Consider the following 21,718-nt stretch of genomic DNA (forward strand, 5'->3'; position numbering starts at 1 on the left):
AAGCACAGGCTAGTTATGCAACCTTCTTTTGGACAGCCATTTTCCATGTGTAATTACATATGGAAATATTTACAATTAAAATAAATTAAAACCATGCACAGTAGCTTGGAAGAAACATGTTGTCAGAACTGTCTAGTTTATATAAAAAAAACACCTACAGTACACACTGTGGTAAACCTATGCCAACAAGCAATGCCTCCTCTCACCACGCGCCGCGTAATTAAAAGTATGAGAGATAAAAGGACGTTCTCACCTACCACTGTCCTCCCCCCTGCGCCACGTCACCTTAAAGTAGCGCCAGTCCGAGTCACACCATTGGACTGGGTGAAGAACCTGGCTCGAGTCACACATTGGACATGAGACATGTTGCCAGATCAGTGTGTTGAGTGCCTGTTTCGGAGATCTGTGTATAATCCGTAGGTCAAGGCTCCAGTCCCAGTAACATAGTAGAATGGATTAACATACGAGACATACAAACCGACAGTCACACAATCTTGTCCCAGTAAGTTAGCTCGGCGTTTTAATAAATCTGCTGCAGGGCGTAGGGTGCAAATTACTGGTGCCAGGTTCCAATGCTAATAAAATAGCTCACTGGGTTTGCGCACCTGTCATATGGGTCTTTGTTTAACCTTCAAAATAGAGGTTGAAATTCAAGTAAACCCTGTAACCTTCAATAGGCAGATTACATGGCCAGATAACTCAGATGTAATGCACCTGTTACAGTTACCTGTGTGACACTATCAGGTCAAAAATTCAAGCCCCCAGTGAAACAAACTTACCCTCACTTCCGCGCAAGGACAATACAGTGCGTGCAGTTTGAGTCGTAATTTATTTTATTTTATGACATAATAAAAATAATTTACTGCTGTCAATTTAATCGTATGGGCATTATTATAGTGAACTATACAGGGCATATGCCTTGATGACTGACTTCCCAATCTGTTCATGTGCTAATGCACAACGTTTGAAGCGCAGAGAAAGCAACGTGGGCTGTCATCCGCACGTGCGCGTCACCAAAAAGACGGCTACAAATAAAGCGGTGCACTGTTGTTACTTAGACACCCAGCCTTTGCTGTCACGATGTGCGGGCTGGAGAGGGAATAGTTTCTGCCAGCGGAGATGCCAAACAACTTTTGTTTGAATCTCAGGACACTCAAGAACCTGTAGTTGGGCGCGAACTACCGAAGGAACTGTACACGCATGGTTTTGTGTTTATGTGTTTGCACTGTAAAATGTTGTACAGGCGTGGCAGACACACAATACATGTTTTAATTATTAGCATTGCTCGGTCCGGTGGTCTTCACTCTGCTCAGACCTTTATGCTATGCTTTATTCCGGAATATGCCGGATTCAAGACACTCGAATGTTCTGCAGCGACGAGAAATGAAGGGAGAATGGAGAAGATTTGCCCAGGGTCACACAGTTAGATCACATGGCGCAGCAATGCAGTTTAAAAATAAGGCATGCTCTATTTCCAGCTAACAGATCAGCTCCATGGCGGATATTTCGAAGTGTTTGCGCTCGGGATGAAATCCGAAAAATACATTTTGTATCATTGTTGGTATATTCCAGAGTCAGGCGTGAAGCAACCAGATTTTACATAGGCACACAGTACACAAAGACATTTGCACCAATTCAAAAAGGTGGGTGCACTGTACAATCTTGCCAGCTTGGTAAACAAGAACGGGCCAGACAGAGTCTGCTAAATATCTAGTACCAATGTTCGCGTTTGGAAAGTGGGGGAAGATAATTGCTCATAAATGTACTAGCAAAACAGCAGCAGGATTACAAAATGAGTTTAATGAACGTTGCCCTTGGGCAGTAACATGCCCAGTTTGAGGCATTTCATGTTATACACAGAGCAACATCCATGCACAAATTGACAGGTTTCTGGATTTGCACCAGTGCAAGTTTTTTTATTATACATCACTAAGGCGTCCCTGGGACCAATGGTGAGTTGCCCTTAATTTATACATCGGTTTCACATTAGTAAACTACCGCCGCCGGCCCGAAAATCGGAAGTTGAGCAGCGTCAAGCCGGTCGTGGGGCGGGACTTCCGCCTTCTGCGTGAAGCCTGCGGCCACAGAGTACCTGGCAGAGAGCAGCACTGGTGACGCGGGGCTCCCATGCCTGAGGAAGAGCCCCAGGCGGGCGGCAGCAGTGGCGGCTGAGGCCACCGATGCAAGTGCGGGGCTCCCATGAGTGAGGGAAGCCCAGCGTGTGTGCTAGGTGATGCGGCGGAGATACCAGGGGAGTCACGACAAAAGAGCCAGGTGAGTGGGTCTTCAAGCGAGTAGGGGGGGTTGTGGCTGTGTGTGTGTGCGTGCGTGTGTGGCTGCATGAGAGAGATAGGGGGTGTGTGGCTGTGTCTGCGTGTGTGTGCATGCATGCATGTGTGTGGCTGTGTGTGTGTGCGTGCATGCATGCGTGTGTGTGGCTGTGTGCATGCATGTGTGTGGCTGTGTGTGTGTGCGTGCGGGATTGAGAGAGGCTGACTTGCTGTGAATGTGGGACAGGAGATGTGCATGGCTGTACGTGCACGCACATAAGGTGAAATCGCCGAGGGCTTGCGCGTGCCCATCCCCTGTCCAACATTCCCAGCAAGTCGATAACATAAGGTCTTTCGCTGGACGCAGCGATTCGTGCTGCTAACACCAGCTCGAAATAAAAAGAACAAGACCACGCAACCTGTCAAACTTAAAAAGTGGGCACGGGACACCAAATACCCTAGTATTGAGCTACTAGATGTGAGAAGGATCTAAATCCGCCTAACAACTTGCTGAAAGTTAACAAACTCACTTACCACTACTCTATGGCAATGACAAATATAGTCAACTCCACCATGCCACTAAAATGAAAAGAGTCTCAGAGAAAGATAAAAATCCATGGTTTGTGGGACACTGAATGAAGACAAGCGGAAGCTGAGACTTGCAGAAAGAAAATGGAGACAGCACCCATCATCCCCCCAGCTAAAATCTCTCAGAAAAATCAAAAACGAGTACAACAAAAGTGTCCTCAATTCCAAAAGGGAATTTTTTAGATCAGAACTGGATAACACCAAAACCTGACCCCGTAAACTCATCGCGATGTTAAAGCAACAATCCAATAATAATAATCTGCCCAAGAAGCAACTAAGACCCAACTGAGCTACGAGGAATTTTCAACATTCTTCACAGACAAGGTCAACATGCTAGAAAGAGAGCTCAGGATGGCAGCCGACAACCTCTCTAGCCAACTACCACCACAAAACGATGCTACCACGAAAAAAGATCACAATAGGTCAAAAAATAAAGCACAATGATCAACCTTTGAGTTATATGACCAGAATACCACTGCCAAAACTCTCTCGGATATCAAAGCAAATAACCACTACAATGACCCCCTTCCCTCTAAATGCCTAAAAAGAATCAACCATATCGCCGTCCCAATATGGACTAGAATAATCAATGCCTCAAGGGGTCCTACAGAGTGCCTAAAAACAGGTCAAGTCCTCCCCATCATCAAAAAAACTACAGTGGACCCGGCAGACGCAAATAACTTTCGCCCACCAACCAATATTCCATTCCTTGCCAAACTAATTGAAAAATGTGTGCAAAATCAACTGAGCAACCACATCACTAATTTCAATCTGCTGGACGACTGCCAATCGGGATTTAGACCAGGCCACACTACGGAAATAGCAATCTTACATATAGTGGCTGATGGGCTACAAGCTCTAGATCACAATCAAACATGTCTGCTAGTCCTTCTTGACTTGTCTGCATTTGACACGGTAAATCATGAAAATTTGCTTGCCCGGCTTCAAGACAGGATGGGACTATCTGGAATGGTTTGAATCCTTCCTTCAGAACAGAACACAAAGATTCCTGGTCAACCAGACGCTATCCCCACTGTGCCCGAATTCGATTGGAGTCCCTCAAGATGCCCAAATGAAAGGGTCCATTGGGATTGAGGAACACCTTTAGGCTTTAATAATATAATAAAAAGATATTTTGGGGTTTCATAGATCGAGCTCAATTAGTCCTCCAATAAACAGATGGGATACGCCATAACAGGGGATTTAAGGTCCACAATGCCACATAAAAGACATTATCATTTATTCAAGGCTAAGGTCATTTTTAAAGTTATGTATCTAACCTCTGAAGCTCCACCCCCATCACCACTGCTTTGCCCTTTCTGGATTGTTAGGGCAGTTTGTGCCTAATCCTTCCTAACTTTTTACCAGAAAAAGTATCTAGACCAAATGTATGTGCGTTTTTCCCCACATGTTGTGGATTCTAAAAGATACCCAATGTTTATTGACTCCCCTGGAGAGAAAGAAGAAAATAGCTACAACTGAGTAATTTTTTTTGTTTTTAAAGAGAGACTGGCAGGGGAAAGTGTTGTGCAAGAAAGTGTATATATTTGTTGTCCTAAAAATGGTATCAATAAAAAGGTGTGTCCTTCTAAGATCACCATATTTCTCTCTTTCAAAAACAGGCAGGCTTAAAAAAATGTTCTAGCTTTCAGTTTATGGTGGAAAGAGGTGTGAAAATCACATGTGAAACTGAGAAGCTAATCATTTCTGAAAAAGGAGAGAAAATTTGGAATTCAGCAAGGGGTTACCCTAGATAAGATATATTGTAGTTATTGGGTGTCCAAAAACACATGATACACCGAGTCAACAACTAAGCACCAGCTAATAATGCATTGTGTATCAACAATACATTAAATTATATGGTTAAAGTTCTCACTGGTAAGTGGCACTGCCCAGGGTGCATTAATAGGTTAAAATAAGTATTCACATTAAATCTGCTTTACTGGTAGCTTCTAAGAGCTAGTGTGTACTGCTGTATTATTTTTTATGCGGTGTCTTAGAGTTAGTGCAAATATGAGGTAGAGCAAGATCCCAGGTCAGAGAGACAGATTGATGTATCTTGATGGGTCACAACAGAGCTACAGCATGCTGGGTTATAGTGTTCTCTGTTTTAGCTGAGTAAGACTGTAAAGGTTTAGAAGAGACACTTAAAGAAAACCTATTCACAAATGCATCTTATGTGTTTGTATCTTTTGTGCATCTTACTTGTCGAGCAATTTTTACACAATTAAGATGTCAGATATAAGACACCTGCTTGTGTTTTTTACATGCCTCTAACTTATGTGCTTTGCAGTTAAAGCAGATTTGTGTCGCAAATCTATCTGAGCTGACACCACATGATCTTCTGGTTTTGTTAGATATAAAAAAGAATAACATTGTCGCTAATATAAGCGCCTTCCTGAAAATTCAAGCTGCGTGGTCGGAGCCATTTTGTCAAGCTTGCGGTAAGAGTCTGTTCTCAATTGTGGTCTGCAGAGGAAAAGGTCGATTGAGGCTCAAGCAACAAGACTGCTTCAGAAATGTGCCACATTCGCTAAGAGGGGCTTTGGTCATGAGCATGCTCGGACAGTCTAGCCGTGTCGGCACCCAGTACAGTCTCCTGCTGTGAGGTGAAGTCACAGCATGGCTCAAGCGGTAACAAGTATTTAGTTGAAGGTGCGCGCTCAACACTCAAGTAGCTGACGAGTCTCCATACTCTTAAAGAGTATCTGATGGTCCACCTCTGTATTGTTTTTAAAGAGGAAAGCTTTCTTTACCATGTAAACCTGCTCAACTCAGCAGCCATGTTGATAAGCTGCTGGTCACACTGCGACACCAATATTTCTGCTAGAAATGAATCATAATCATACCCTAGATGTCTTCTGTGAACTAACTGCCACAATGAATTCTTCAAGAAAAGGTGTCATATGTGGAAAGGGCATTAGTACAAAAAAAGGTGAGTGATAAAATTGGCAAAATATAGTTATAATTTTGACAGCTATGCTTTTCCACCTTTTACCGCAGTGCTACTTTTGATATAGGAAAGAAACCAATAAATCAGAAGAACTAACAAAAAAAAGCCCAAAAATAAAACAGGGTCAGAAAATCAGAAAAAAGAACTGAGTAGGACTTCAAATTTGTTGTGGAGAGTTGAATGTTGCAAGGTGAACAAGAATGTCAAACTCAACAAAGTAGATTAGTTAAAAGTAAAAAAGATCAAAATATGAGAATTGCTTCTATTAATAGTAACAACTGATAATTATCCTCCGAGGTATGCCACCAAACAAGGGCCAAACAAATGCAATTCAGTCGTGGCACTGTATAGTCAGACTGCTAGGCTACATACCATCCCCTCTGAGCGTTAACATAAAGCATCATGGATGGGGTAAGGGTGATTTGAGTGTCTGCTTCCTGTTGGTAATGTCATAGCAGAGCTAAAAATTATAGAACGGAATACACCCAGAGTAGATCCATCAATTGTGTGCCCTAACTAATATTGAGACTGTTGTGATAGCTCGAAAAAGAACCACGTTTACTGTCATGAATGAAAATGATTGACATACTTGAAATGTGTCCTTTTTTTAAAAAAAATGCACGACAAGGAAGGCTAACTGGACACAAATGTTACTAATATCTGATAATTCAGCCCCGGCGATGAGGCAAAAAGACTTTTGGAAGAGTTTGGCATAAAGAGGCCCAATTTTGTGCTGATTTCTGTACTAACCGGGAATGGGATGATAAACTATATAATATTCTGAAAGCAAGGGCTTTCAGCAAGCTCCATCATTCCTAACCTCTGGGGCCTCATTTATGAGGCTGTGCGCCACTTTTACTCCGCCGGTGCGTCACTTTTTCTGACGCACCAGTGGCGTAAAAAATGAGCCTTGTTGCGCCATATTTACAAAGTGACGCATCTAGGTAGATGCGTCACTTTGCAAACCCCTGCGCCACATTATACCTGCGCCAGGTATAATGTATGCAAGGGGGGCGTATTGACGCAAGGAAGGGTCCTGAAAGTGACGCAGTGAAATCTGTGAGATTTCACTGCGTCACTTTTAGGATGCCGTTGCGTCAAAATCTTGGGCCTGCCTCAAAGCACGCGTAAGACTGACGCAGGCCCTTTCACATGGGGCTTGCCCCATGTGAAAGGACGCATTGCTGAAGTTGCGTCACTTTTGTGACACACTCCAGTTCTACACGAAGGCTGCATTTGGGATGCTGATAGGAAGCCATTGTCCAGAAATAAGATATGCCAAGGTAAGGCTTGTACTTCTCGGTAAATTAAGAACTAGGTCATTGTAGACGATGCTTTATTGTGCTTTATATATAGTAAGAGGGGACAAGTGAGAGAATGTCCGGCGGCAGATCGAACTTCAGAGCACAGAAATCCTTTACAAAGACGTGAGGCTGCCGAACAGAACAAGGCTTCATTCTACAAATGGCACCACAGGATTGCTCAGGAGCGGTTCTGGTAGGCGTTGGTGAAAAAGCATGTAGCTGTAGCCTACACAACACTTCCACTAACAGTCAATTACCTTATTGTCTGGCAAGGGCCCGGGGCCATCTGTGATGTGCGGCTCATTTTCAGATTTTTTTTCCCTTTGAGTTCTGGGATTTGTAGTCCCGTTTTAAAACGGAAAATAAAAGACTGCAGGTCTCAGAATTCAAAGAAAAAACCTGGACTGCAGCAGAACACCACACTTGGACCTGCAGGGAAACTTGGCAGGTAGTAGTAAATTACAGTACAGGTAGGATTCAACTTGTAGGGTCTCCAGAATCTAGATGCTTTGGCAACTCTGCAGGTACGTAAGAACATCATATGGAGTGCCTCTAGTAGACACGAGTATATGTAAGAATCAGAGTGAGGGATAGACAACCAGAAACTTGGAAAAAATATATAGTAGTACAGCTACAGCTCATACGCTTTCCTCCTTTAACATACCAGTTGGTGTACTGTTTGAAAAGATAATGGTAACATGGGAGTATATGTATAAAGACATAGGTAAAATTCCTGGTATGATTTTACAAAAATGGGCAACATATCGAAAGGAAAATTGGGGCATCTGCCTTGGACGCTGCCGGCATTGATTGTAAAAATACGCAGGAACACCTAGACAGTGGCCCACGCACCTACTACAATTTCTTCACAGGCAGAAAAAATGTTAGGGATACAAGAGCAGTACGAAGGCCAGCTGTCCGCTACTTACACGGACCTCCTGTGAATTCAGCCTAATGTTCTTCGTCCGTAGCTGAGCTTTTTAACGGATGGCCAGTGGCATTTGTTGTAATTCTAGCACTTCCGGGTCGCATAACAACCAATGCCACGGCCATAGATATTTTGAGAGTCGTCTGCGATTGGGCGGTACTGCAAATGTGTAAAGCAACCTACGATTGGAGCTTGGGGGAATACCTGCCCACCTCCCCCAGCCTCTCCTAGCTCACAATGAAGAATTCCTACGAGCTGATTGGCTGTGGAGCCTGTCGTGCATATGTCCCTTCCGCCCACTTACTCAGTCGGTACTAGAATGCAGCTCATCTTAACATCAGCTGGGCTGGAGTTGTGCAGAGGTCCATCTGAAATGGTCATATCCTTTCTCGGGTAGGGTGGACTGGCTGAGTTACCCTGCTTCCTTTTATGGTTAGGAAGGAAGAAAGAGACGGGAGGAGAAAGTGAGTATCGGGGAATAGGACTCTAGGCAAGGAAAGCGAGCAGTGTTTTTTTTTGTTTGTTTGTTTTTTATTTCATGCGTTTTTATATAGCGCGACTTAAGTTTACCCGAAGGTGTCTGAGCGCTTCACAATAGGAACAGCAATGATATATGAGAAGAAATTACACGTGAACAAATGACAAAAGCATACGTTAAGTTACATGAGCCAAAAGTGACAATTGTGAGCTAACAAAATACAAGAGGTAGCGAACGGTACATTACAGGAGGAAAAAGGGATATGTGTGCAAAGTTACAAAAGCGTGCAAAGCATAAGTAGAGATATAATACTGCAATAAATGGCAGACACTCAAACACAAGAACAAACGTTACCTAGGCAATGGTGGCACTTGGTCAAGTATCTAAAGCAAACAAAATGTAAGAGGTCGCAAACAGTGTGTTACAAGAGAAAAGTGACGTGTGCATGTTACAAAAGAGTACCAAACACAGGTAGAAGGATAATACTGCAATAAATGACAGACACTCATACCACAAGAACACACTGGGAAGCAGGCGCGCAACACCCATTGGACTCACCGGGCTTCAGCCCCCCCCATCGTGTGTGGCAGCCCGGGATGAGACAGATCCCGGGCACACACAGAGCCGCACCCGAACGTTTTACAGGTCTTTAAAAGACCATTTGAATGTTAATTAGGCCTTGCAGTTGCTAAGAGCCCCTGCAGCTCCACTCTGCCTACTGATTAAAGGTTCAGCCCCCCCCGAATTTTTTTCTTAGCCCCCCCCCCCCCCCCAAAATTTGGCTCTAGTTGCGCCTCTGCTGGGAAGGCACTAGCTTCTGAAGAATGTTGGCAGCCGGACAGAACTTTTGCGATCCCCCTCGTCGGGACTCAAAGGCCATCTGTGACTCCAATGGAATACTATGGATGCGAAGTACATATCAGGCCTGATTCCTGCAACCTGGACATGACCCATTTTTCCACAGAAAACAACCTTTTTTTCAATGTGAAGCTGTAAATTAAAATTGATACTTGTACAGCGCACTACTCACCCGCAAGTGTCTCAGCTGTGGATTTTGGGCATTAGCTCGGCCTGCATCTAAGGAAACCTAGCAAACCTGTAATTTTTTTAAAACTAGACACCCAGGGGAATCCAGAATCGGGTGGCTTGTGTGGTTCTAACCAGGTTATGTTACCCAGAATCTCTTGCAATCGTTAACATTCGTCTGAAAAACACATTTTCATTACATTTCTGTGATGGAAGGTTCTGGAGTCTATGGGAAGCGACTAACTCCCACCCGCCTAGCATTACCTCAAGTCTCCTTATAACAAGCATTGGCATAGCCAATAGCGCTCGCTTTTGTGACCTTATAAGTATTAAGTTATGCAGCACAATATCCGGAGTGCAACAACATGAACTGTTGCATGGCTAAACACTTACAAGGTCCCAAAGGCAAGACCTATTGGCTATGCCAATGCATGTTCTACCTGGAGTAAGGTGACCTTGTCCAAGCAAAGCTGTACATTTAAGGTGATTTATTTCTTAAAAGTAAATCAGTTGCATGTTCAAAATAAAGATACAGCATCCCACCAAGAGCTGTGCAGTTCATCAGTCTGTCTACTATTCACTGATGCTCTCAACGTACTGGTATTCTGACTGAATCATACTCTAAAGACATGACATACTGCTAAAGACCCTTACACCAAGATTGTGTGACCTACCGGAAAAACACAATAGAGTAAATAGATGACTGAAAGGCCTTTCTCTACATCCTTGCCCAATTTTTGAGAGAATTCTCAAGCCCTTTACAGGAAGTCTGGCTGCCTCGAAGATCATCGATTGGTAGAGTCTGGAGTCTGGAGAGCGAAGCTGCCAGGCAGTGCTGTGTTGTGCTGCCTGTGCTCTGAGTGCTGCGAGTGTTCAGAGCGCGGAGAACGGCGTGCGAGCCGAGACCTGAGACCCAAGACCACGAGACTTGAGTGCAGCCGAGGTGGGGAAAATTACAGAGAAATCACGGACAGGGCAACATACCACCAGCTACCGCACCCTGCCTTGTTTGTTGCCGCACTGGTCACAGTGTGGCCCCCCGGCGGCCCAAGAGGTGAGGTGAGGTCGGTCTCAACTTGTGCGACGCCATAGGAGCGAGCGGAAGGGGCTAGAGGTGTCAGGTGCTGACCGGAGCCTGCAGCGTCCAAAGCGCATACATTGCCTGGTATATGCGCCCTGAACTACATCTCCCAGAAGGCCTGATGGGGGTGGAGCTCCGTCTATATTGCCTAGTCAGGTATGGGCTGAAGTGCGCGTAATTCTGCCGATGGAGGTCCTTGCTTCGAGTCTCACGCTGGCTGCGTGGAGGCTCTCTCTCTCTCTTCTTGTTGCATCGTAGCGGAGCAGCGTGCCTTACTCCGGTCCTTCCTTGTGCGCTAAGGAAGCGCTGCACTCTCACCATCCCTAGTGGTGTTTTCCTTCGAGCGCTGCTGATAGCGTTTTTTGTCCGGATGTGTAGCCCTCTATCAGGAAGAGGTGGTGTGTTACTTCACGTCGGAGCCGGACAGCTTCTGTTGGTGTGGAGATTGTTCGCGCTGGAGGAAGCGCTTATCCACACCGCGTTATGCCCCCTGCCTTGGAACTATAGGGAGGAATCTTGTCGGATTGACCTTGGGATTGGCGTTTGTTTCTTTTTTCCTCGCGCTGTGGAAGCGCTTATCGTTGGAGACTATCCTTTACTTACAGTAAGCCAATCTTTCCTTTTGTTTTCATTTGAGACAGTAGTAACTGCTTGCTTGACTCGGAGCTGGATTATACATTACAACAACACTGATGGAAGCGTTGCTGTTAAACTGCTGATACTCTTGAGGTGTTTATTCCTCTCTTGTCTATGGACCCTGAGTTTATTATTTTTTACTTTAAATTGCTCAATACTCCGAACTACGGAGCACCTTTTGCTTGGGGCTCGTTCTAATCTCATTCTTGGCTGGGAAGGAAGCCCTATCCTGGGAGCGGTGTTTATGTTGTATTTGGATGAGTGACTATTGGAATGTATGATGCACTACTTACCGGTTTATGTGGAAGAGATGGTACGTGGAGTGAAAAGTTAATCATTGTGGTTTATTGTTGTAGGAAAGCTTTAAGTCTGAAGTCGGAGTCCATACCTGTTAGAAGTACTACTAAAGGAGTTTACAGCTAGCCGAAAGGTATCAGTGTGTTCTAGTGAGAATTTAATGAGAGTAGTCAGTTGTGACAGGATATGCAGTAAAACTGTATTCTTTTGTTGCAGGTCTCCCGCTTCCCACTGGTTCCTTCCTCATTCACATTTTTTCCCTTGCCTGACTACCTCACTACTCTGAGTTGCTTCTTTCCAGAGTTGGGGAAGTCTGGAGGTGGACCCCTTTTGGCATCACACGGAAACAGAGGAGTGGTTTGACGCTGACAAGAGGGGCCAGAGACAGCCAGAAAGGGGCCGAAGTTACCGTCACTCTGAAGCTCTGTGGTACTGTGGACCAGTGGGTTGCTGATGTGACTGGAGCGTGCGAGCTTCCCCACACTGCACAAGCTACGTGCCTGAGAGAACCTGAGAGAGGATCGCTGTTGATCCAGCCGCCACTGCCTCCACTGCCGTTGCCGCTGTTCGCGTCTCACTCATGGCTCGTCGCTCGGCTCCAGCTCGACTGCTTGTTGGATGCTGGCGTTTTTGCCCTGCCCCACGGCTGGGGCTGGGGCTGCTCGCTGTTCCGGGTTCCTGCCGGACTGCTGCCGCCATTCGAGTCTGCGGTCCGCGGCTCACTCGGCAGCTTAGTTGGCGGCTGTTTTGAGTTGCTCCGTGGCTGGATCTCGTAGGAGCACTGCAGCCGGACTGCATTTCAGTGATGAGGCAGACGACCAACAGCCTCTGCATCCGGCCCGGCTCCAGTGCCAGTGCAAGCTTTTGTGTCTGCTGTCCTACCACCACCCCGGTCTTACCCCCGCTTTCAGAAGCGGATAGCGGGAGGGGGGAGAGAGGGCAGTGGTGACGGATGGTGGATGGTAGCCAGTTAGCCAACAACTGAGGGACCCGTGCACTGTTGAGCGGCGAGCAGCGGGGAGAAGAGGAGAAGTAAGCACTACCGCTTGTAGGTTAAAGGGAGGCAGGACAGCGAACCAACAGCGAACTACGGAGCTGAGCTCTTGAACCTCTGAGCTCCTAAACGCCTACATTCCTGGATTCCAGATCTAGAACCAAGGAAGTACAGGCAAAGGTGTGCCCGGAGAGCAGGAAAGCAGAGCAGAGGTGAGCGGTGAGAGCGTGGGGTGTTCTTGAACTGGGACTTGATCACACCAATGGTTATTCGCTCTTGCTGTTGCTCTAAGAATAACAAAAGCATCACCATTACGATTACTTTAATTCACCAAGAAACCTGTAATTCACCTACCTCCCTACACAAGGGACATAAGTGTTAGCCAACCAACTGTAGGTAGGGTGGGTGATAGTGTCTGGTGAGACTGGCGTGCCTGACGTGGCCATTCATTATCTAAACAAGTAAAACCTAGCCAAATTGCATTACAATGGACACTAACTGCCAGGTACAAAACAGTTGCAGCAAGTAAAGGATAGCATAAGGTCGGGTCATGTCCGCGGCAGTACAATGGTCAAAGGGGTGACAAAAAAGCAGAAGCGAACTACCAAGATACTCGTGGGCGCCAGAGATGAACCGCCACCCAGCCAGACTTGCAACACAGAAGAACTGCTCCCTAATTGAAATAACCGCAGATGTAAATACTTCAGGGTTAGAAAAGAGCGGGCATTCCTTAAATTTGGAGACATGTAACAAGCCCCAAAAATGATATTTCTCTTACCACTGTAAAAGCATAAAATTTATTATTAGGGACAAGAAGAAGGGCACATACAAGGTTTCAAAAGAAAGTGGCTTTATTGCCAATAAAGCTGCAGCTGAGACAATTTGCAGGAGTGCAAAGTGATCTGGTTTTACAGAAAGAAATCAGTCTTTATATACGTTCACAAACTCTTGGTATGTTATCAATTAACTATTACATCATGGTGTGACCATGCTAGAATTAGGTCCATGTGTACATTACAGTATCAAGGTGCATTTCAGAAATATGTCTACGTTCACATTTTACATTATTTGTGACGCATCTGACCATGTAGATACTGGTTAATCTTTAAACCACCACCTCCTGACTTTCAGCCTTGCCTTGGCCGGTTATCTTGAAATGTCAATGTGCAATGTTGATCTATCAGCAGAGGCCCGTGTTTTCTGCTTTCCCATACAAATGACGCACTTGCTATCTGTGCTGAGCAAACACTTTGCCCTTTCACTTAATCGGGCAAGGGCAGACCAAACTTGTCACGTCCTAGGTCAGCGAGCGATTCCTAGAAAGGGCTCGCTGAACTGACTGAACTGGCTCTGTACATAGGTGAAAAGCTAGTGAATCATTAAACAACTTGGAGCTACAGCAGAATGGGCACGTACATGTTCACTTGCCATTCTTTCTGGTTTCAGCTGAATTTCAGACAACTTAATTTTAACCATTTGTGCAGCATGGAGCTACCTTCCATTATGAGTGGCTCATATCATTTACAGGCAGATGTCAGGCATAAATTAATATAAACTACGGTTCATTTAAATGTATTCATTAAAGAGGGCCAACTAATTTTTCATCTTTTACACCACCCAAAAATCTTTACAAAATTTTGCTTTCTAAAAAATGTGGGGGACACTTTACTTTCAACCACAAGAGAAATACCAGGCCTTCAATCACCTCTCCAGCCTGTACAGCCAATACAACCGCTACAATTTACCGGCGCACAGAAAACAACTTATAAAAAGAGAAGTCCTAGCACAACTAGTAATGCTAGTATAACAGCCAGCAGCCCCTTACAAGCAACATCAACTCCTCAACACAATAAAACTCGGATGATCTGCGAAAACTACAGGCAAAGTACCGACAGCTGATGTCGAGTTAGTCCAAGTACATAGATCCAACGAAGCAAATGAAATGTCTAAAGATGTCCAGGGAGAAAATCAAGTAAAAAACTATGATACGGCTGGCGATAGTGGACCAACATACAACAAAAACAAAATTGGTAACTGCATTTTAAATGATGCACCGACGATCTATGGTCAGATATGTCCAGATGCAAAAACGCTGTCTAGGAACACTGACCTCAACCAAACGAGGATAAGGGAGGTACGGAAAGGAATAGAATTCACTCTGGTAGCACCTACCCCAATTTTATAACCAAACAAACAAATACCTGATTATAAAATAGAGCCAAATGCTGGGGGGGAGAGAGACAAAGAGGAGAAGTCAGCGACAAACTCTGCATAAGTGACAGAAGAGACAGAGGTCTCCTCATATCTGGGAAAAGAAGAGTGGGAAGGACTTATGGCCGTCTACACCAAAGATAAGTGCAGGAGCGGGCTCATTGCAAACATGTTGGAAAAGATAAGTGAATGTAACCAGGAGCCATATGTGGGGGGAGGAATAAAAGAAGATCAAAACACTTGAGGAGGGATCACGTAAAAACTCAATTCAGAGAACTGCTTGGCCTAGCTTGTTAAAAACAATGCAACTTTTGGTAGAGGCCCTCCATTACCAATTAGATAAGATGGACACCCAACTGACACTCTTAGATACCTTGGCTGTCTTTGTGGTTGCCATCGACTGGAAGCTGGGCACACTAAATACACTTCTACAAAACAAGTATGACCAATCTCAAAGTATGATTTCGGGTTGTGGATGTGGCCCAATCATTGACAAACTGGCCTCACTTCCATTAATGCTGAGAGATCTATGCACACAACTTAAAAAGTCCCCACAGGGCCAAGACAAGCATTCTTTTGAGGGACACACTTGGACTGAAACAGATAAGCATTCTTTTGAAGGCCGCACTATGAATGAAATAGACAAACCGAAAAATACAGAATCAACAAAAGTCATTAAATAGGTATGCCCCAGGACAAAGGATCCACAGATTCACACGACCCAAAAAGAAGAGGCCAAAGAAACCAAAATAGTAGATGATCAAATGCCTGCAGTCTCAGGGGAAGACAAGGTAGACAAACAAATGAATGCAAAACAAAGGCGAGCGAAAAAACGGAAAGGCAGAAATCAAAAAACAAACTTAAACCAAGAAGGATTCAAGCGTCTTTTGTGGTCGACATCGCAATCAGAACAAGGTGAACCCAAGCCCGAAAAGGACACGAATAAGAATGAAGGGAGGGGCCAGTTTGCTTCCACCACCAACAATAAAAGAAAATAAATTCACTGAGCCAATCCAGAAATGACGACAAAAGTGCAATACCATGACTTGTTCTATCATCAATAAAACAACAAATCCTGCACAAACTACGGCGATAAAGCTTGAGAGTGAAAGCAACCCCATATACTACCTAAATTATCAGGAAATACAGCAAGAGGTGATATAAAAGAAACAAATGACAGCGAACTGGCTTCTATCAGACAATTGACTGCATCTATAAATATGAGGGCAAACCTGAGAGATGAAACACAGGTACATGTAATGGGTCTGGGAACTGAGCCAGTTGTCCCCGGTCAAGGAGAGGAGGACCAAAAGTTAAACACAAGAGGACGACAAACATTCTGTCAGAAAGTGAGTGACGAAGCAGCATCCTCTACATACCGAGCAATACTGACAGCAGCACAAGGAAACAAACTTAGACAAGAAAGCAATGACAACAGATATATCAGGAGCCCAGAAGACTTAAGAAATGCAACAAACACTATATGGCTCAAGCCGGACTATATCTCGAAAGGTAGGCATGATATACTGAATAGAGGCAATATTTTACGGCTGCTATCTCACATTCCCTCCCTGGCAGATGTGACAACCCTGGACCTGGTTTCAAACGAATTCATAGCGGACGACTGAACAAGTGTTGAAAAAACAAAAGCAACTTGGACAACATCTCTAGTTGCACATAAAATACTGGCAGAGACTCATACTTTCAAAAATTGGGGGATAACAATAGCTCCTTATGTAAAACCAAGATATACTGATTTACTAATTCCAGCAGCAACAGACGGAGTGCAGAACTCTGTCGACAGACCCGAAATATCAGTACTTAGAGGAGCAATAGGGACAGGCGGTGCAAGAAATGTGGAACATCTTCGAATCACAGGACGTATTCTAGACGGTGCATCACTCCCAACAGGACCAATCGATCTAAGATGGATCGCCAGAACTATAAACAATTAAGCAAATTGACAAACAAGTACACACTCAAGATCAAGTGGGCGTAACCATTTTAGTATATGCTCATGGAACATCAATGGCCTGGCCTCCAAAATGTCCACATCAGACTTTGACAGTTACATAAGATCGTTCGATATTGTGGCACTGCAAGAAACATGGCTAGCAGAGCCCCCGCACCTTCACGAATTTCTGCGTTTCTTTACCAGTGCTATAAGCATAGCGAAATATGGAGACCTTCAAGGTGGTCTAGTGACCTATGTTTCAGCCACAAGTGCCTATGTGATCAAAGAAGTTGGACCAACTTCTCCTGAGTCAATGGCAGTAAACCTTTCCACTTTGCAACCAGGCATGGGGGAATACATCTTACATTGATCAATGTCTATATTCACCCAAAGAGAAAATTAAAGACAGCAAAATAATTATGTAAGTACCTGGAGGAGTGCATAAGCGAAACACCGTCAACAGATCTTATGATCACCGGGGACTTCAATCTTAATCTGATGGGAATCTCGACAGACGATGATAATCATTTTCAAAACATAGCCTGGGATATACCACTCCAAGAGAGGCCACAAATATCCAAATACTCCAAGTTAGACAGGCAGATATTAGAGAATCTCGAAATCTTCAACATCAGAGCATTAAACGGGAGATTTATTGGAGATAATCCTCCAGCGACTACATTCCACACGACAAGAATCAGTAAAATATTGGATTACACCTTTATTTCATTATCCTTATTCCATCAAATGGCCTCATTTCGGATAGGGGAAGAAGCTGACAGCTATCACTGCCCCCAGGAAATCACTCTTAATATTAGCAAGCCTAAACCTGAGTTATCCTTAGTACCTAAAAATTCAGTTTAAACCATCAACTAAAAAATTATCAAGTACTCGGCAGCGATCGATGAAAGCATGCTAGAAAAGGCAAAGCAGAACTTTCATGAAAGAATTGGAGCTAGCAAAGTTGAGAAATGGGAGAGTTTTCTAACAACTATGGCAGCTTACTCTACAAGTCCAAAACTACAAGTGGGACAGACCGGCAGCAACATGAATCATTTTACAAGAGAATATGAAAAGAAGATAAGGTACACAAAAAAACATGATCTTTTACGGGAATTAAATTCATCACTGAAAAAAACAAAATGGTAAGCAAATAGATCTGTGGAGGACAACATGTGGGCAAAACTACACGCAGATAGCAAACAGAATGACTGGGCAAGATTTGGGAAAACCGTAAATTCCTTCATAAAACATAGGCATGACGGAGTCTCTTCTAATATCACCGAAGAAGTATGGGCAAACCATCTTAGAAATCATTTTAAACAAGACAGAGATTTCCATTTGGAGACAGAAACTGACAATAACAACTTAAAGTCAACGCACAGGAGCCACTACAAACAAGAAGGCCATATAGCAATCACGAATGAAGAAGTGACAAGTTTACAAAAAATAAGTATGCGCCAAATCAAAAAAGAAAGAAGAGAGGGGGGCGCCAGGCCCGAACGGAATTCCTCCCATTCTTTACAAACAGGAGGAAAGCGAATGGGCTGCAGCACTCGAGCCACTTTTTTTGGAAATGAAACACTTCAATAGATTGCCCGGTTCCTGGAAGGACTCTATCCTTTCTCCGATCTTTAAATCTGGGGATAAGTCTCTACCACAAAACTATAGATTCGTCACCCTTATCAACAACAAGGCAAAGTATTTTGCTGGTATACTTTTGGAGGAATTGCAGGCCTGGGCCACAGAAAAATCCCTAATTCTGGTTAATCAGACTGGTTTTGCTAAGTTGGTTGGGACAACTACCAATATTTTAACCATGGGCCTGTTAATTGACAAGGCCAAAACAACTAAAATGCCCATCCACTTGTGCTTTATAGATTATAAGGCTGCTTTCAACCATATTAATCTGAATCTTTTATGGTCCAAATTAAAGAGGTGGGGGATACCAAGGCAACTGTTAGACCCGCTGATTAACTTGCATACTGAGACATGGATTCAGGTAAAGCTGGGTGATGGCTCCCACCTGTCAAGACGTATTCCAACCAATAAGGGTCAAATTTGATTTAGTGTTAACATATTTCAGGTTCCTTGTAAAGTGTAGGACAAAGGCTTTCAATCTATGGTCTCCGGCCCCTTTCCTGACCGCCTCCTGAATAACTCCCAGTAATGCCTTATCATTTAATTGTAAACCGCAGCTACGCGGTACGGCCTCTAAAAACTGACCAATTCCAAACTTTGGCATTTCAGGAGCTGCTACAGAGACAGTGCTTCTCATCGATGCGCAACGTCATAGGAGTGTGTTAGGGGAATATAGAGATTTGAGGAATGAAGTGGGCAACGGCTGCGTCTCACTGTCACAGACACGGCCGTTTGCTCTAGCAACTCTGTCAGTTGCTACATCGAGTGAACAGCTGATCGTCTCTCCAGCATAGCGCTACCAACCTGGGATCATCCTTTTGACATAGCCCTACTGCCCTTTTTAGTCATACATTTAAATTAGCGCTACCAAAAAGAAATATAAAAAATATTATAAAACTACAGGGAAATAACCAAAAACCAAGCCCTAGTCCCAAATGTCTTGGCAGTAGGCGATAGGGGTAAACATCCATCCCCTTAATTTATATCCCTTTTACAAGGAGATTACCTTATTAAAAAAACCATACTATTAATATAAATACAAGTCCCAATATGTCAGATCAAGATAGCTAGAGCCCTGAAGCCCCCTCCCAAATATAAATGAAGACCTAATAAAAAAATATATCCAGCCCTGCGTGCGCGACACCATACATCAGGATATGGGCAACAAAAGACACACCCTCTCTGAGGAAGAACCTGACCCAGATTCAATATCAGGTGGGGAGTCAGGTACTCACAAAGAAAGGGGAAACAGATTAAAGAAGACTAAACACATTGAGGGTGTTTCTTCCAAGGGCATAATGGGAGGTACTAATACCTCAAAACGCTCAGGAGGTCTGATGAAGCAAGGACTCGTGAAAAGAGACTTGCTTGAAAGCAATCTTCTCATGTAACCTCTAACCCATTATTAAACCTGTATTGTGGAAATAACATTTATAAGAAAAGACAAAGCTTGCCTATATGTTTTATTAATAAGTAACTCGAGTGTAATTCTAAAATGGCAGCTAACCGTAAATCTTTAGTGCGCATGCGTCTACTGTATCTACGTAGTATGACGTACCTTTTGCTTGGTTGGAACTTTCTGCACTTGTGCAGTAGTTAACAAAATGGCCGCTTGAAACTCACATGCTTGCTGAAAAACTAAACCCAGCTATTTTACTAATGCTAATGCGGGGAGAGTAATAATAAGTAAATGGGATTAGATCTGGAACTCCATCCCAACAGACTTTAGGACTATCCTGTCCTTTGTAGAATTAAAAAAACATCTAAAAGACCTCTACCTCAACTGTGCCTTCCCAGACAGGTAACCAGCACTGAAGGGCACATACTTGCATTCCGCAGCAACTCGACACTTTGTCACCATAACTACCTCCTCCTAGCACCCTTTCGCCCCTCCAAGCTCCCCCCACTCCCTGAAAATGGTTCTGCACCAGACAATTGTGCACTCTATGAGGCTCTCAGGACTGCTCTGCCTCAATGTGAATCTCTTGGCTTATAATAGCAGACTTATATCTTTTAAGAAACACATTTTGTGATTCGCACTCTACTTTCTACTCACCTCCTCACTTTAATCACAAACACTTCCATCTCCCTGCTCTCCCTTTTTCTTCCTAGGGGCACTGTAAATATTTGGCATTGTTACAACAACACTACAAATCAATGTATGTTCAGTGTGATTAAATAACACTGTATGTTTACTATAATACGGGTCTTCTAAATAATTTTCTCTGATTTATGCATTTTATGTGTTGGTTAATTGTTTACTGGAACCACTGTTCCAATGTACTAGCCTTCAGTTTTGTGGCCCCCTTCCAATTTCTTTATCTATTCTCACCGCCAGGCCTGATCCTCTCCCATTTTCTGATTCAACTTCAGATTGTGGCCTAAGTGCACCGGTGGTGAGAAATACAAACCAGTAGCACTGCTTTTGCCGAGTTGTAGGATCTGTGAGCTCTGTGCTCTTTTTGGATAAGTTTCACACAAGTCAGCCTCCGTGACAAGGGGGAATCACCTCCTCTGGACTGTTCTCAGCAAGATCTTCTACTCTTTAAGTTGTCTCTCGCACCACAGACATGTTTTCTGAATCTCCTCTACTGTGGCGCCACTGTGCAGGCTGACCTGTGTAGGGCTGTAGAGAGATATTGCCATAATCCTCTGTGGTTCATTGCACTCTCTCATCACTCTGCTCTCTTAGTAGATTTTTTGTTGGGATAGTCTACTAAGCATATTAGAGGTATTGGAATCGATGTCAAAAAGGAACTCCATTGCTGTGCCATAATCCTTATTCCTATCTCCTAGGTAGACAGCGCACCACACATATTTCAATAGAGTTCTACCCAAAGTCATTGGATTAGAGCAAGACAGAGATAATTTGACCCCTTGATTCAACCAGACTGAATAATCTATGGTTAACATTTTTCAGGGCTTGAAATTACGAGTGTTTGCTTGAACTGGCAAGCAAAATCAGGCCCAGGCAAAGCCCTTTATCCCTTTGCACACACACCTTGGCAAGTGATCCCTACTGTCCACCTGCCAATACTGAGACCAAATGCCTTCAGTGATCAAAGAGGCGAGTGCTAGTGGCCTACATCCCGTGACATTGACCAGCACCAAATGCTTGCAGCCCTCCACCTACACCGTCAAATAGTGCCAGGTGTCCTCAGCGTAAAATGTAAATCCAGTAAATCCAGTACTTGTATCGCGCACAAATCACCCCTGTAGGGGTCTCAAGGCGCTGGGGCCGTTGGGAAGATTAAGCAAGCTATTGCCCAGAGTTTCATGGTGCTGGGCAGACCCCTGCCGCAGGAGACGGGGATCGAACTGTGATCCCCAGCATCCAGCGTCAGTCGCCCTGACCGT

At 44.2% G+C, this 21,718-nt stretch overlaps 1 protein-coding gene across 3 annotated transcripts in view; it reads right to left on the bottom strand.

Moving 5' to 3' along the window:
- Positions 1 to 8,190, bottom strand: part of MYNN (myoneurin) — a 98,751-nt gene extending 90,561 nt beyond the window's left edge. The window contains exon 1 of one of the 3 annotated variants that reach the window (XM_086944313.1): positions 8,045 to 8,190. The gene's annotated coding sequence lies outside the window, so the exon portion shown is untranslated. The remainder of the gene's footprint in view (positions 1 to 8,044) is intronic. The other 2 variants (XM_086944315.1, XM_086944314.1) reach the window with 2 other exon arrangements.
- Positions 8,191 to 21,718: the final 13,528 nt, after the last annotated feature.

Source organism: Lissotriton vulgaris, chromosome 11 (genome assembly GCF_964263255.1).
Source record: "Lissotriton vulgaris chromosome 11, aLisVul1.2, whole genome shotgun sequence".
Lineage (NCBI taxonomy): Eukaryota > Metazoa > Chordata > Amphibia > Caudata > Salamandridae > Lissotriton > Lissotriton vulgaris.